The following is a 15,739-nucleotide window of genomic DNA, read 5'->3' on the forward strand; positions in this document are numbered from 1 at the left end:
ATGGACGGATGAGTCCAAGTTTGAAACATTTGGTTCCAAACATAGGTTATACGTCTGGCGAAAGAAATATGAAATTTGCTTATCTCAATGCATAGCTCCTATCATGAAACTGTGGTAGGCAGTGTGATGACTTCTAGGTGATTTTCTACTAATGCGATAGAAGTTATTTGTAAAATAGATGGATTAACAGACCAGCTTAAGTACCATCAGATACTTATCCATCATGGTATACCTACCGGTTTATATATGGTTAATAAAGGATTCTACTACCAAGAAGATAATGACTCCAAACACTCATCAAAGTCATGCAGAAATTATTTACCTGAGAAAGAAGCTGCTGGAGTCATTCAAATGATCCAATGGTCCTTATAGAGCTCCGATCTCAACCCAATTGAGCAGATCTAGGATTTTAAAAATTAAAGACTTGAAAAATTAAAAGTTACTTCCAAAGAATCTTTATTGGAGTGTATTAGAGACATTGGGAATAAAATCCCAAAGAAACTTGGTTAAATGTGTTACAGCAATACCTTAAAGGCTGAGTGTAGTTATTAAAGCAAAAGAGAGACGCACAAAATATTAGCTACTTGCTGAAACTCTCTCCGAGTTTATGTTGTACTAGATATGAAGATTAACCATCTATTGATGTTTCTTCTGTGATGTAGCTTCAGTTATTCGTTGAAAGTTGTCTGAAATCTAATTTTTGAGTTTGTAATAACACTTTTGCAGAGTACTGTGTATTAATGAGAGCATATTGTGCCGTGATGAATCATAAGTTTTATACAAGGAATGAAATGAAGACATTTATTACTTGTTCAGACAAACGTGTTAGAAAACTGATATTCATGGGGTGTAATTTATCAAAAAAGACTAAGGTAGAGACATAATTAGCTGACATTTGTTTGTTTTTTAGAATAGAGTCAAAATAAATTACTTTTTGAGAGAGGATATTAACCTAAAATTATTATAAGTTAAATTTTCCGACTTACCTTGTCAGAGCTCGTGACTGATTGCTATATGTTGGGTACAATTTAATCTTATTGAGTACTGAATAAAATGTTATAATAAAGCACAATGAACTCACATATCTCAAGACGGCTGATATGGGTATTAAAACTTTAATTAAAGTAGAGAACAACATTTCAACCTTCTTGGGTCATTAACCTGAAGAATGACCTAAGAAGGTCGAAACGTTGTTTTGCACTTTATTTTAATTAAAGTTTTAATACCCATATCAGCCGTCTTGAGAATAGATTTTTACTTCAAGTGGGTTTCTCGTCATCATCAGATGTGATGAATTCAGCAAAACAAAGAATTTTTACATCAACTTTTTGGTTACATATCATATTACCTTACACACTGAGCTGAACTAAACAAATTATAATACGTACATAAAATATGAAAACTGCATAAAACTAATTCAGTATTTTATAAACTAAAATGTTTGTGTAAATATATTCGCATATCTCAAAGTTTTGTTAATAAATATATCAATATGCTTATAAAGTCTTACATATACTAAAGATAGCATATTGGACTATGAATGTTGTGTGAAGAAATCACTGACATTGATTTGTAACTGACAAAGAATGTTTAAAATTGATGTTACTACTATAGTAAAAAATAGTGCATCACAGGTTACTGTAACGTATCTCATAACGGTTGGTATGGGTATTAACACTATTGGCAAGGAGAGAACAACGTTTCAACCTTAACCTGAAGATGACCTAGAAAGGTCGAAACGTTGTTCTCTCCTTGCCAATAGTGTTAATACCCATACCAACTCTTATGAGATACGTTTTTATTTCGAGTGGGTTTCTCGTCATCGAGAAAGGTTACTGAAACCTTGTTTCCAAATCTATGTGATAAGTATTATCTCATTAGGACTAATCAATACACTAGTTTTTATGAGCCTACAAACTGAAATATTACATATTTAATTTGCATTCAATCATTTATTCTTTACTTTATGTAGTAACATGATATTAATATAATGTATGTGGATAAATTCAATGTTTATTTTCACATAATGTTACACACATAAACAAGTATAAACTGTATGTACATTATGGACGTAATGTAAAAAAAAATAAATCCATGAAAAGTAATCTAGAACCTTATAAGCTCAGACGGTTATACTGTAGTATAGTAATTATATTGAAGGTTATTAATAACCATTTCAAAATTCTTGTTGCTTCTTGGTCGATGGACAGATCGAAGATAACTTGTTGTTTGGGACAAGACCACACGTGTAGGTGACAAGCTTGGTTGCATGGTTTCGTTTCTTAATATTATTGAAAACTGATTCACTCCACAACGGCACTGTATAATGAGAATGGATTCTAGTCTAGGTTTATAACCCTGGTTAAATTTCAGGTTTTACTTAGTTTTTAAACAGGTCTTACTTAGTTTGTGATGTTACTTATACACATTAATGATATAATATTTATATGAAAACGCGTGTTATCAGGTGAAACACATTTATTAGAAACATGAGTGGCCAGTCGATTGAATCTAGTAAAATAAAAAAAAATATACGATAGTTGTGCACTAATTGAAAAATACATGTCATGTCAAATAATGGGAAACAGCATATCACGATTTGCATCATTTAGTTTTTTTGTATAATTATTTAAAGTAAAAGAACCAGAAAACTGTTTCATGACGTTTAAATTCAGTATGCAGAAAATATATGAATATTCAGAGTTTGAAAAATTAATTTTAAATATTACGTATAGTGTAAATATACGTATAAGATTTATATAATCTTACTAATGAATGTATTACAATGTATTATAATTGACTCATCTAACTTTGTTTTCATAAAAGTCTTTTCTGCCATACTAATTTTAGGAGCCTTCGAATACCCTTTACACCAAATATGTGGGCGTTATAATGTGACGGTCAATCCTACTATTCCTTGGTAAAAGAGTAGTCCAACAGTTGGCGGTGGGCGGTGATGACTAGCTGCCTTCCCTCTAGACTTACACTGCTAAATTAGAGACGGCTAGTGCAGATAGCCCTCGAGTAGCTTTGTGCGAAATTCAAAAACAAACACGCCTTCTGATGGTTTGCACGATCATATTACCACCATGCCCTCTAATGCCACTTGTGGAACTATAACCCTAATACAACTGCACCCTATGGTTCCACTTTATCGAACTATGCTTTCTAGCAAAGTGCCCCTAACAACATGCCCTCTGGCGACATGAAACTTCCGACTGTCAAGTACCAGTGAGGAAAAATGGAAATACTAAGATATCTTACACTGTAAGATAATTAAGTAGAAAATACGAAACAGAACAACCAGTTATAGTTTCAATGTGAAAGTTTTTATTTATTATCTATATTTTTATTCAGGAATAGACAAAGATATGTATATAGAACTTACAAAAGAAAATCTTACAATGATCAATAGTAAGGGTTTTCACTTAACTGTAAAGTTTTTCATTTTTTATATAGAAAGTTATCATATTTTTTAGCAATTTTAATTTTAAATTGTTCTCATATAGATAATCCTAGAAATTACGTAAAATGTTCAGTTGTAGTTTCATTTTCTGTGGCGTTAGTAATCTTAAAACGATATTCGTGAAACCTTTTTTGTATAGGAAAGCCAGTTGTTTTCTAATAAAGACAATTAATCCTCGCCAATTTTTTAATTTCAGACACGTAACCCTGGGGAAAGGGACAATAAATTTCTCCAATATAGATGTTTAACCCTCAAGAAATGGACAATTTTCATTAATATATGTAGTAAAATACTGCGTACATTTTATTTCGTACACTACGTTTCTCAGGAAGGAAAGAATCAATAAATCTATTATCTGTTTCGAAGAATAAATAATGCTGAAATTTAAAAGAAAACACGAAGACACTTTTTTGTATCAGGGTTTTGAAATACTCGAAAATTTAGTTCATACTTTGTAATACCTAGTTTAATTTCGATCGGTCTTTTGCTCTTCTTTTTTTACATTCGGGCTGATTCTGAAACAATTCTTTTTGGGTTTTTTAAATTTCGCGCAAAGCTACTCAAGGGCTATCTGCGCTAGCCGTTCCTAATTAAGCCGTGTAAGACAGCTAGTCCTCTCCACCTACCGCCAACTCTTGGCTACTCTTCCACCAATGAGACTGACCGTCGCATTATAACGCCTCCACGGCTGAAAGGGTGAACATGTTTGGTGAGTACGGGATTCGAACCCGTGACCGTCGGACTACGAGTCGAACGCCCTAACCCACCTGGTCATGCCGTGCCCTGAAACAATTCTAGTTTTTAATGTATTATTTTAGTTGTAATTAAGTGTATCAATATTAAGACATGTTTATTAATATTAATGTAATTGGCTCATCTAGGTATATATTATTATTGTTCTGTTATTTTCCACAACATATAATTTAAATTAAAGATACGGCAACGATGTCTACTTAACTTTTGAAAAAGCGAAAGCCAATACGTTAGTATAAATAAAGTTTTTTTCTTCTAAATTTGTGTGTGTGTGTGATTTCTAGCACCCAATCTAAAAATCTAAACTATACGATTTAATTTAAAATTTTATGACACTAGTTGTGCCTTTAGAGATATTCACTTCGCGGTGTTGAAGTTTATTTTCTTCGTACGATTGTTGTACAGCTTAAAATAATCAAACCAGCTTTTTAAAAATATATATATTAAAAACAAACGCAGAGCTGCCATCTGTTGGATGAAACTTCTTTCTTAAAAATACCTCTTATAATCGATATAGTAGAACAGATATTTCACATAATTTTTTTAATTAAATTCAAGTGACCATAAACAAATCTCTTTGTCAACGCTGGTCAACTCACAAATCATATTTAATTAAGGTATTTAAGTAAAAGAAAGATATTCACAGCATATCAACTGTGCACTGTTATAACATCATACACACTGTTATAGCAGATTTTTTTTCGCAATAAATGCTTAAATAAGACGACTGAATATCCTTGAGTTTTTATTTACACAACAATGATATACTTCTATCTTTCTATTTAAGATATAGGTAAGTCTCACCTATTTCAATCGCTTTTCAACAGACACTTGTTCTCACTGGTTACTAAACTGGCCTGCTGCATCCAGGTGGTGAAGGAACTCGACTCGTATTTTAAGGGTCACAGGTTCGAACCTACGTCACACCAAACATGCTCGCTCTTTCAGCCGTAAGGGCGTTATAATATGATGGTCAATCCCACTATTCGTTGGTAAAAGAGTAGCACAAGAGTTGGCGGTGGTTGGTGATGACTAGCTTCCTTCCTCTAGTCTTACAGTGCTAAATTAGAGACGGTTAGAATAGCTAGCCCTCGTGTAGCTTTGCGCGAAATTCAAAATAAACCAAACCGTTGTTACATAAGAACTCTCTGAAGGAAATTTTATTTAAAGAAAAGGTATGTTAATATATAAGTTAGTCATAGAAGGATTACATAATAGATTATATTATAGTATAAATATTTGCATATATCTGAAAAATATTAGTTTCATACCTTTTTGTTGTTTATAAACTAATAAGTTTCAATAGTAGTTTTATTGGTTAAAGAAGTTACAGATGCAAACGTAAGACTAGTGCGAAGGCAGCTAATCATCACCACCCACCGACAATTTGTGGATTTCTCTTTTACCAACGAACAGTGGAATTGACCGTAACTATATAACGCCCCCACAGCTGAAAGGACGTGCATATTTGGTGTGATGGGGATCCAAACCGCGTCCCTCAGATTACGAGTAAAGCGCCGTAACCACCTAGCCATGCCGGACCTAACAGATAATGTTTTTATGTCCATTATTGACAAGCAAAATATTCAGTGTTGTTTGAATACACTATTAATAACAAAAAACTACCGTTGTTTGAGTCTGCTCTTAAGAAAACATTCAGTTTTTTTAGTTATTTTACTCTTAACAAATCAAAACACCTAGCGCCCTCTCAAGTAAAATATTAATCACCGAATGTTGTTTATTTTTATGGAATCATGCTTAGTATGTAACAGTTTGTTAAATGGAAAATACAATTCTAAATACATGAAGGCTAAATTTTTTTAATGGGTGTGGCACGGTTTACTGGATAGTATATCGGACTATGGAACGTAAGGTCCAGAGTTCGAGAAGTTATGCCATTAGGCACACTGTGCACTTTTAAGGGTAGGTACTCTCTAATACTGATAGTAACCTCATTATTCGATTCAGAAAACCAGGTGGGGGCGACTGATGTTGGCTGGTGTCTTCCTTCCTGTCAGTATTTAATAATTAATGGTAGCTGAACTCGAACCATTGGATTTTCTGATCTGGCTATTTAGTCCACAAGCACGTGATGTCATCCAAGCTGAATATTCCAATACAACTTGAGGTGTTGCCAGAACAGAAACATTTTCTTGAAACATGTTGTTCAGTGAATCTGTCTGGACTACTGTGTTTACATGAGAGGATATACGGACGACATTGTTGACAGGCGATAAGTTATCAGGGAACTGTACGTGTCAGTTGTAAAAATACATTTAATGTCTAATGTATTTTTTGAAATAAAATTACGTTTGTATGTTATTGTAATGCCATCTGTTTTCAGTAAGTATTTTCCCTGAGGTGTGAATGAAACGCCATGCAGATTGAAACAAATGAACAGCTAAATAACGAACTCTCTTCATTGGTACCTGTGGGAAACACTGAAGTCCAAGGCAATTACTCAGTCGTATAGGGAATGGATATGTTATTCACAGCACGCAAGCAGATATTTACTGCTCTAAAGCAAAGCCAGGGTTGTGTCGTATTGATATTATAAAGTATTATTAGGTCGTTTTGTATTATTACACGAGTTAAATTTTCATTATATTGTCATCGACTATGTACTTATTTTTTGGCTACTTATAAAGTATTATCAGATTGTTTCGAATTATAACACGAGCTAAACTTTCAAAGACAACCTTAGAAATTAAACCTTCCGGTATACACCGCTCTTTTGTTGAATGTAAAACCATTATTCCATCGTTTTATAGCTGAAATTACAACCACAGTAACTTATTCCTTCATCTTCAAATGTTCGAGATAATTGCGTGGAAATGTTTTACAAATGAAGTACACAGATTTAACACAGAGATTAGATGCTAGCCATTATGCACTTAAGTGGTAAAATTTGTCTCATGCGCGATGTAAAATGATTGAAACATATTTATTTTGTCACATAAAGTGGGGAAGACGTTGCTATTATTTTCGTACCTCTGTTAAGAGAGCTGACCAAAGATGCTTTCTTCTTTAAAATAAAACAAAAGCTAAGCCTAACAGGTCGTTTGTTTAATAAGTCTAAAGCTTTTAAAGACGTTTTGCATCCGTCATAATGATATCAGACGATATTGTAATTTAGACAAAAAATATAAATGTAAATTCAATCGTCACAGTGAGAAAGCATTTTAACAGTTTTTATTTTGTTCTTGTTCTATGTGAAATTGCCTTGAATATTATGACATTAAGACTATCAGTAGCAGTTATTAATTTCGGGTCTATACAGTCGCAGACAAGTGGTGATGTTTGAGAAAAAAAAGTACAGACAGAGAAATCATCTTTTATTTTCAAAATCCATTTGCCCTCCGATTAGCACAGTGGTATGTCTGCGGACCTACAATGCTAGAAACTTGGTTTCGATAAATGTGATGAGCATAGTGCAGATGGACCATTATCTAGCTTTATGCTTAACTTGAAAAAAAAATCCATCTGGTGATAACTGATGACGAGGAATGAAATCTAGAATAAAGTGGCACTAAATAGAAACATTAAAGGAATTTGTGGCATAAGAAAGCTGTTGGTCACTTAAGACTTATGTGGAACAGGATTATGTAGGTGATTCTTCTTTGAACATTGTTTCTATCAGTTAAAGTTGTGTGTAGCTGGGGTGTGAGATATTTCTCTAAGCGTTCTCTCTGTCACTTTAAAGTATGTGACACTTCATGGATTGTTCTCTCTATCATTGGCCTGGCATGGCCAAGGGCGTAAGGCGTGTGACTCGTAATCCGAGGGTCGCGGGTTCGCGCCCGCGTTGCGCTAAACATGCTCGCCCTCCCAGCCGTTGGTGGCGTATAATGTGACGGTCAATCCCACTATTCGTTGGTAAAAGAGTAGCCCAAGAGTTGGCGGTGGGTGGTGATGACTAGCTGCCTTCCCTCTAATCTTTCACTGCTAAATCAGGGACGGCTAGCACAGATAGCCCTCGAGTAGCTTTGTGCGAAATTCCAAAACAAACAAACAAAAAAAAAACTCTCTATCATTTCGAGGATACAAAAAAAATAGAAATATATTGACAATTCCCTTTATTATTGAAAAATTATATGATCAAATGACCCGGCATGGTCAGATAGTTATGGTCTGAGAGTCGCGGGTTCGAATCCTCGTCGCATCAAACATGCTCGTCCTTTGAGTCGTGAAGGCGTGATAATGTAACAATCAATCTCACTATTCGTTGGTAAAAGAGTAGCTCAGGGGTTGACGGTGGGTGGGAATGGGTAGATAAGTGACTTCCCTTTAGTCCTACACTGCTCAATTAGAGATGGCAAGCCCTTGTGTAACTTTGCACGAAATTCAAGAAAAAAAATATGACCACATCATAATTTTTTTCTATTATTTTGATATATTAAGAGGAATACTTGATTATGTATTCAACTTCTTTTTATAATTTCGAAGTTGTATAGCAAAAAGCTCGAATTGTTTCCTGGTGTTTTCAACAGTACTGATTGGTGTATTCGTCATTCAAATTAAAAACAGTAAAATTTCACTTTGTGATAAATTATTATGTTTAGGTCATGAATTATGTTCAACATGCAACCATTCATTTTATCAGAGACTCGCTTGATTAAATAAAGCTGTACTCAGGGTTCTGATAGTAACCAATACGTAATGTAACGTATGATTTTAAATTTTGACACTTGTTTTCAGAATCTCGACATGAAATAACTTCGATTTTAACATATATAATTAGGCTATTTTCTTAAACGTTCAGACACAAATAAGTTGCTCAATTTTTGTGTAGCTGAAAAGGAATTCAAAAGCCAACAGTTTTTAGATTATACACTAGAACTATTGATTATGTGATGACTATCGAGGAAAAAAAAAGTTGAATTATGCATTTATGACGCGACAAAACGTAAAAGTATCCAACCTTTCCCTAAATTAAAAGCAATATAAAACAAGAACATTAATGATGATATTAAAAATAATTAATGCATTTCTATCACGAAGACTACTTTACGCCTTTAGTTCTTATGTAATAACAAGAACAAATCCTTTAGAAACTTTAGGAGTCTTTTGACAGGTCGTTAATCAGAATGTCTGGGTAACAGGCAGCACTAGCCAAGAAACAAACTAAGTTAAAAATTATAAATCTCCTAAACTGGCCTTTACAACGAATAGATAGATATTCAGGCATTAATTATGTACTAGGCCCGCCATGGCCAGGGGGGTTAAAAACTCGACTCTAATCTGAGGGTCGCAGGTTCTAATCCCCGTCACACCAAACATGATCGCCCTTTCAGCCGCGGGAGCGTTATAATGTGACCATCAATCCCACTGTTCCTTGGTAAAAGAATAGCCAAAAAGTTGGCGGTGGGTGGTGATGACTAGCTGCCTTCCCTCTGGTCTTTTACTGCAAAATTAGGGACGGCTAGCGCAGATAGCCCTCGTGTAGTTTTGCGCGAAATTAAAAAAACAAACAGATCGTGTACTAATGACGCAATAAATCACTGATTATACGTTTATAAGTAAACAAAAAAAAACCGTCACGCTAGCGTAACCGTTTTAGACTAGAGGCCTTAATAACTATAATTTATAAAATAATAATAGTTTTAATTATTATTTATGGATAATTTAATTTTGGATTAAATTTCAACATATTTCTATTTGTCATTAAGATACATAGTAATTACAAAAATGGATAAGTTATTTTTAAATGTTATTGGTCAATATAAATTTATGTTTGTTTTCTTTTTAAATGTCTTAATTTAAAAGACAAAAAGCCGAAAGGGTTTTCAACTTTAACACCAAATCAAACAGGAGAAACAATACATTTTTGTTGTTGTTGATCCAGGCCTTTTATGACTTTATTATAATGGACCCTGCGATTACACATCCCAATCTTGGATATCAGAAATACTGCACCGATCATCACCAATCATAACAGAATTTTTTTTTTATAATTTGGCAGTAATTTTATCATTTAATAATAAATAAAACTATTGGAATTTGAACAAAAATGGTATGTTTAAGATTTAATCAATAAAAATAACAAAAATGGAATAAGTTTCAAATGAAAAAAAAACAATAAAAACAACGTTAAAATACAGTGGTACCTCGGTTCTCGAACGACTCCCTTCTCGAACAATTCGGTTTTCGAACATATTGTTTGAGAACAAAATTGTTTAGGTTGTCGAACAGAAACTCGGCTCCCGAACCAAGCTGTCGTGGCCCGAACCCTCGAAATAACTCGACTGATGACCCGAACGACCCTTCGACCATTTTCGGTCTACGCCAAACTTGCCCAAAACATTTTACCTGCACCTGTCGCTCAGTCCACACCCCCGCTAAAATCTGCTGTGAACGTTCTCGTTTTCTTTTAGTTGTTTTTCTAAATATTCTGATTAAATAAGTCACCATGCGGTCAAAGAAGGATAGTGAAAGCAGCAAACCAAAAAGAAAAGTTGTTAGAGCCACAACAGAGGTGAAAAAAGATCTCATAGCGAAGTATGAGAGTAATGTTCGCGTGTCTGACCTTGTTACACAGTTTGGTATGGCGAAGTCTACAGTCTGCACCATACTGAAAAATAAAGAAGTCATCAAAGGAGCTGCTGTTGCAAAAGGAGTGACAGTGTTCACGAAACAAAGATCACAAACAATGGAAGAGGTAGAAAAACTGTTGTTGATTTGGGTAAACAAAAAACAGTTAGCTGGTGACAGCATTTCTGAGACCATCATTTGTGAGAAAGCAAAGCAGTTGTATGATGACCTCCTGAAAAACATCCCTGGAACGAGTGGTGATACAAGTGATGTCTTTAAGGCTAGTAGGAGGTGGTTTGAAAAATTTAGGAAGAGAAGTAGCATACATAGTGTTGTTAGATATGGAGATGGTACCAGTTCTAACAAAGACGCTGCTGATAAATTTGTTAGGGAATTTAAGGACAATGTAGAAGCTGAGAGTTTTATTCCCCAACAAGTGCTCAACTGTGATGAGACAGGCCTCTTTTAGAAGAAAATGCCAAAGAGAACCTACATCACCCAGGAGAAGAAGTCACTGCCAGGACACAAGCCAATGAAGGACAGGCTAACTCTATTGTTATGTAGTAATGCAAGTGGGGACTTAAAACTTAAGCCTTTGCTTGTGTACCATTCTGAAAACCCAAGGATTTTTTAAGAAAAATAATGTCCTGAAAAGTAAACTAAATGTCATGTGGAGGGCTAATAGTAAAGCATGGGTAACCAGGCAATTTTTTATGGAGTGGGGCCATGAAGTGTTTGCGCCAAGTGTAAAGAATTTCCTCAAAGAAAAACAGTTGCCACTCAAGGTCCTTCTTGTGATGGACAATGCACCTGCTCACCCACCAGACTTGGAGGACGGGTTGGTGGAGAAGTACAATTTCATTACGGTGAAGCTCTTGCTCTCTAACACGACTCCTCTTATTCAGCCCATGGACCAGCAGATCATATTCAACTTTAAGAAACTCTACACTAAAGCACTGTTTCAAAGGTGCTTTGAGGTGACATCTGATACAGAGTAAACCCTCAGAGAGTTCTGGAAAAGTCACTTTAATATCCTCCATTAATTGAGGATCATAGATAAAGCGTGGAGGGAAGTGTCTTTGAGGATCATGAACTCAGCCTGGAAGAAATTGTGGCTAGACTCAGTAGCAGATAGAGACTTTGAAGGTTTTGAGGCTGAACCTGTTGTTGAGGATATTGTCTCACTAGGCAAGTGTATGGGCTTGAATGTGAGTGATGATGATGTGGAGGAGTTAATGGAAGACCACAACACTGAACTCACCACGGAAGAACTCCAAGACCTTCAGAAGGAGCAGCAACAGAAGGCAACTAAGGAAGTGTCTTCAGATGAGGAGGAGGGAAGGGAGGATGTTCCTAGTTCACTAATCAAGGAAATGTGTGGACAATTGGGAGAGTTACAAAGTTTTGTGGACAAATTTCACCCTGACAAAGCTGTAGCAAACCGCAGCATAAACCTTTTCAATGACAATGCCGTGTCTTACTTCAGAAACATTTTAAAATGTTTGCAGAAACAAACCTCATTAGAAAAGATTTTAGTGAGAAATAGGTCCAGTGAGCCTCAAGCAGGTTGTAGTGGTGCAAAGAGACAGAAAAGAGAAAGAACCCCAGAAGGAGAGTTACCTGACATCTTTATGGAAGGTGACTCCCCTTCCAAACAATAATAACCCTCCTACTCTCCATGTTCCTCACCACCTTTCACTTATGCCATCAGCTCTCCTCACCGCAGGTAAAGTGCAGTTAAATTTTAATTTATTGTTTTTTTATTGTGTTTATAGTTTTTGTGGTTGGCATGTAAGTATTATTATACAGGTATAAATAAGCAATATTTTTACTTAAAATGCTTCATAATGCGTAATTTTTGGACGTCTGTAACGGATTAATTTAATTTACAGTATTTCTTATGGGAAAAATTGATTCGGTTTTCGAACAGCCTTCTGGAACGGATTAAATTCGAGAACCGAGGTACCACTGTATATATTTTTCTTTAGTGAAACTCTTATGAATGTTGTATAAAATATACTCTGTGGTGTAATGTTCTGAGGGTTACTAATGTTTAAACTAATATTTTAATAAAAAAAAATTTTTCTCATGGATGGAGAACATGATTAAGTGTTAGATATAAGTACAATGTTAGAGAAATGTCAGATAATTTCAAACAAGTTATACCATCTCAGAGGGCGGGTATTTCTGTTAGTTCAAATAAATTAGCCTAATATTAAAAACAGGACATTCCTGGTGTCCACTTGTTTCACTGTAAGTTTTTAATAAACCTGAGAAACTAATTTCCTGTTGAAATGACATTGTTGAGCTAGTTATTATTGGGAGAAGCCAAGATGTTTCTCAAACAAACTGGATTATAGTGTTTATAGTCATAAGCTGTGTGACTAGGTTATAATTAAAAATATAGATTTTTTTTCATAAATATCTGTGGTTAGAATTTTTTAAAATTTGTTTCAACCTAAGATCTAGATTACTTCTCTCTCATGACTGACCAAAAACAAATTCTGGACTGAAGTCGTTTATAAACACATATAAAACTTTAAAATGTAAGCTTTGCTGAAATCAAAATTACACTATAACATGGCCCAGCATGGCCAAGCGTGTTAAGGCGTGCGACTCATAATCTGAGGGTTGCGGGTTCGCATCCCCGTTGCGCCAAACATGCTCGCCCTCCCAGCCGTGGGTGCGTTATAATGTCACGGTCAATCCCACTATTCGTTGGTAAAAGAGTAACCCAAGAGTTGGCGGTGGGTGGTGATGACTAGCTGCCTTCCCTCTAGTCTTACACTGCTAAACTGTTACACGGCTAGCTCAGGTAGTCCTCGTGTAGCCCTGCGCGAAATACAAAGCAAACCAAACCAACAGAGTATGGTACACAATAGCTGGTTAGTTTCGAAAACACTGTAGGAACATATTTATCTATATCATATTAAATAACTCTCACCATTAAATGTACAATTCATAATTATACGCTATCCAATTTCTGCTGTTTTATGTTAGAATAATTCTAACATTCATGCAGATCGATGTATTTGATAAACGACCAGTGTCATCAGGTATAACATTAAGATAGCTGAGAACACCAGAGATATATAGTTCAATACGTACTACATATCTTTAGAATATTCGTTTAAAAGTAATTACCTTTTAAATGTGTAGAAACATTTACAAACACCCGGAATAAATATATCACTGCAGTTATAACGTCTCTATTAAACATAATTAAAACTCTTTTTGTCAGTAGGTTTAAATCTAGGTCGACGTAACATGTGTCAAAATTAACATCATATTATCATTGGATATTTTTTCTAATATTGTCTTGGTTAGCAGCATCACCTTGACCCCAAAATAAAAGTTTCATCAGTTTTTATTAAACTTTCTTGTTTGGTGAGGTGACTGTATAACAACAAAACTCGAAGTAGAATATTGTCAGCTACCTCATCAAAATTTACAGTTAAAGTGTTTTACTTATCTTATGAAAGTGTTTGGTGTGGATTTAAACACAGTTATTTGCAATAGACAATCTGTACTCTGATCAAGACGGGTATCGAACCCTCGTTTTTAGCGTTATAAACATATATATATTCATTTAAACCATGGGGGAAAGAGAATAAACTGGTAAAATACCTCTAAAAGCTCATTTAACTGAACTTGAAGCTAAATATATACAAATATTAGCAACACGTTTGTCAGGTGGAAAAGTATTTTATTATAAACATTAAATCTCAAGAAAAATAACTTTCTGACTATGTTTAATAAATGCTGTTATTTTATAACTTCCATATTCCAAAGGACATCCTATGATTAATGTTAACAAACTGATTACCAAATTATATTATTATCCAGATATCTGATAAGGTGGAGTTTACTTCTCAGAGAGGACATCTCGCGATTAATGTTGACAAACTGATTACCAGATTATATTTCCATCTGATATATCTGTTATTATCCAGATATCTGATAAGGTGGAGTTTACTACTCAGAGAGGACATCCCGCGATTAATGTTGACAAACTGATTACCAGATTATATTTCCATCTGATACATCTGTTATTATCCAGATATCTGATAAGTTGGAGTTTACTTCTCAGAGAAGACATCCCGCGATTAATGTTGACAAATTGATTACCAGATTATATTTCCATCTGATACATCTGTTATTATCCAGATATCTGATAAGGTGGAGTTTACTACTCAGAGAGGACATCCCGCGATTAATGTTGACAAACTGATTACCAGATTATATTTCCATCTGATATATCTGTTATCTGTTAAGGTGGAGTTTACTTCTCAGAGAAGACATCCCGCGATTAATGTTGACAAATTGATTACCAGATTTTAAGATCATAGCAAACGTTTCGGTTGACGTCAACGCTCTCCCCTTCCCACATCTTGAACATTAAACAAGCTGCTACATAAAATGTAGGTCTACAAAAAGGACTTACGGAAAACATAATTCATAACACATAAAACACTACTGTTTGATGATTTTAATTTATATTGTCATGACCTATTCAAAGTTGTCATAAGGCAGGTGTTAGCACAACCCATGTAGGTTTGGTCAGGATTTTTCATCGAAATGTTACGTTAAATATCTTCTTAATGGGTCATCAGAGCTTTACAATAGTACAGTGTTTCCTTTTATAACAATATCTATGTAATAACTAAGTCACTAGCTCTGGTAATGTTTGGAAATATTGTAGCAAAAAAGTCTGAATTTCTTGTTCTTCTTCTGCTTACTTCCTTTTTTTCTTATGTGATAACTTAAAATCCAAAACAATGATGTCAACCAGATTATCCATTTTCCTAAGTATTATTCATTCATTCATCTACCACTCGATTCCGTCAAGGAACACAGGGCCGCAATTACTTGCGGTTTCATGAACAGGTATTTAAGTGAGTAGGTTGTTAGCCCACTGCACTGAGCCGTCCCTAATTTAGCAGTGTAGTTGTTGTTGTTTTTGGAATTTCGCACAAAGCTACTCGACGG

The sequence above is a fragment of the Tachypleus tridentatus genome, chromosome 13 (genome assembly GCF_004210375.1).
Source record: "Tachypleus tridentatus isolate NWPU-2018 chromosome 13, ASM421037v1, whole genome shotgun sequence".
In the NCBI taxonomy this organism is placed as follows: Eukaryota; Metazoa; Arthropoda; class Merostomata; order Xiphosura; family Limulidae; genus Tachypleus; species Tachypleus tridentatus.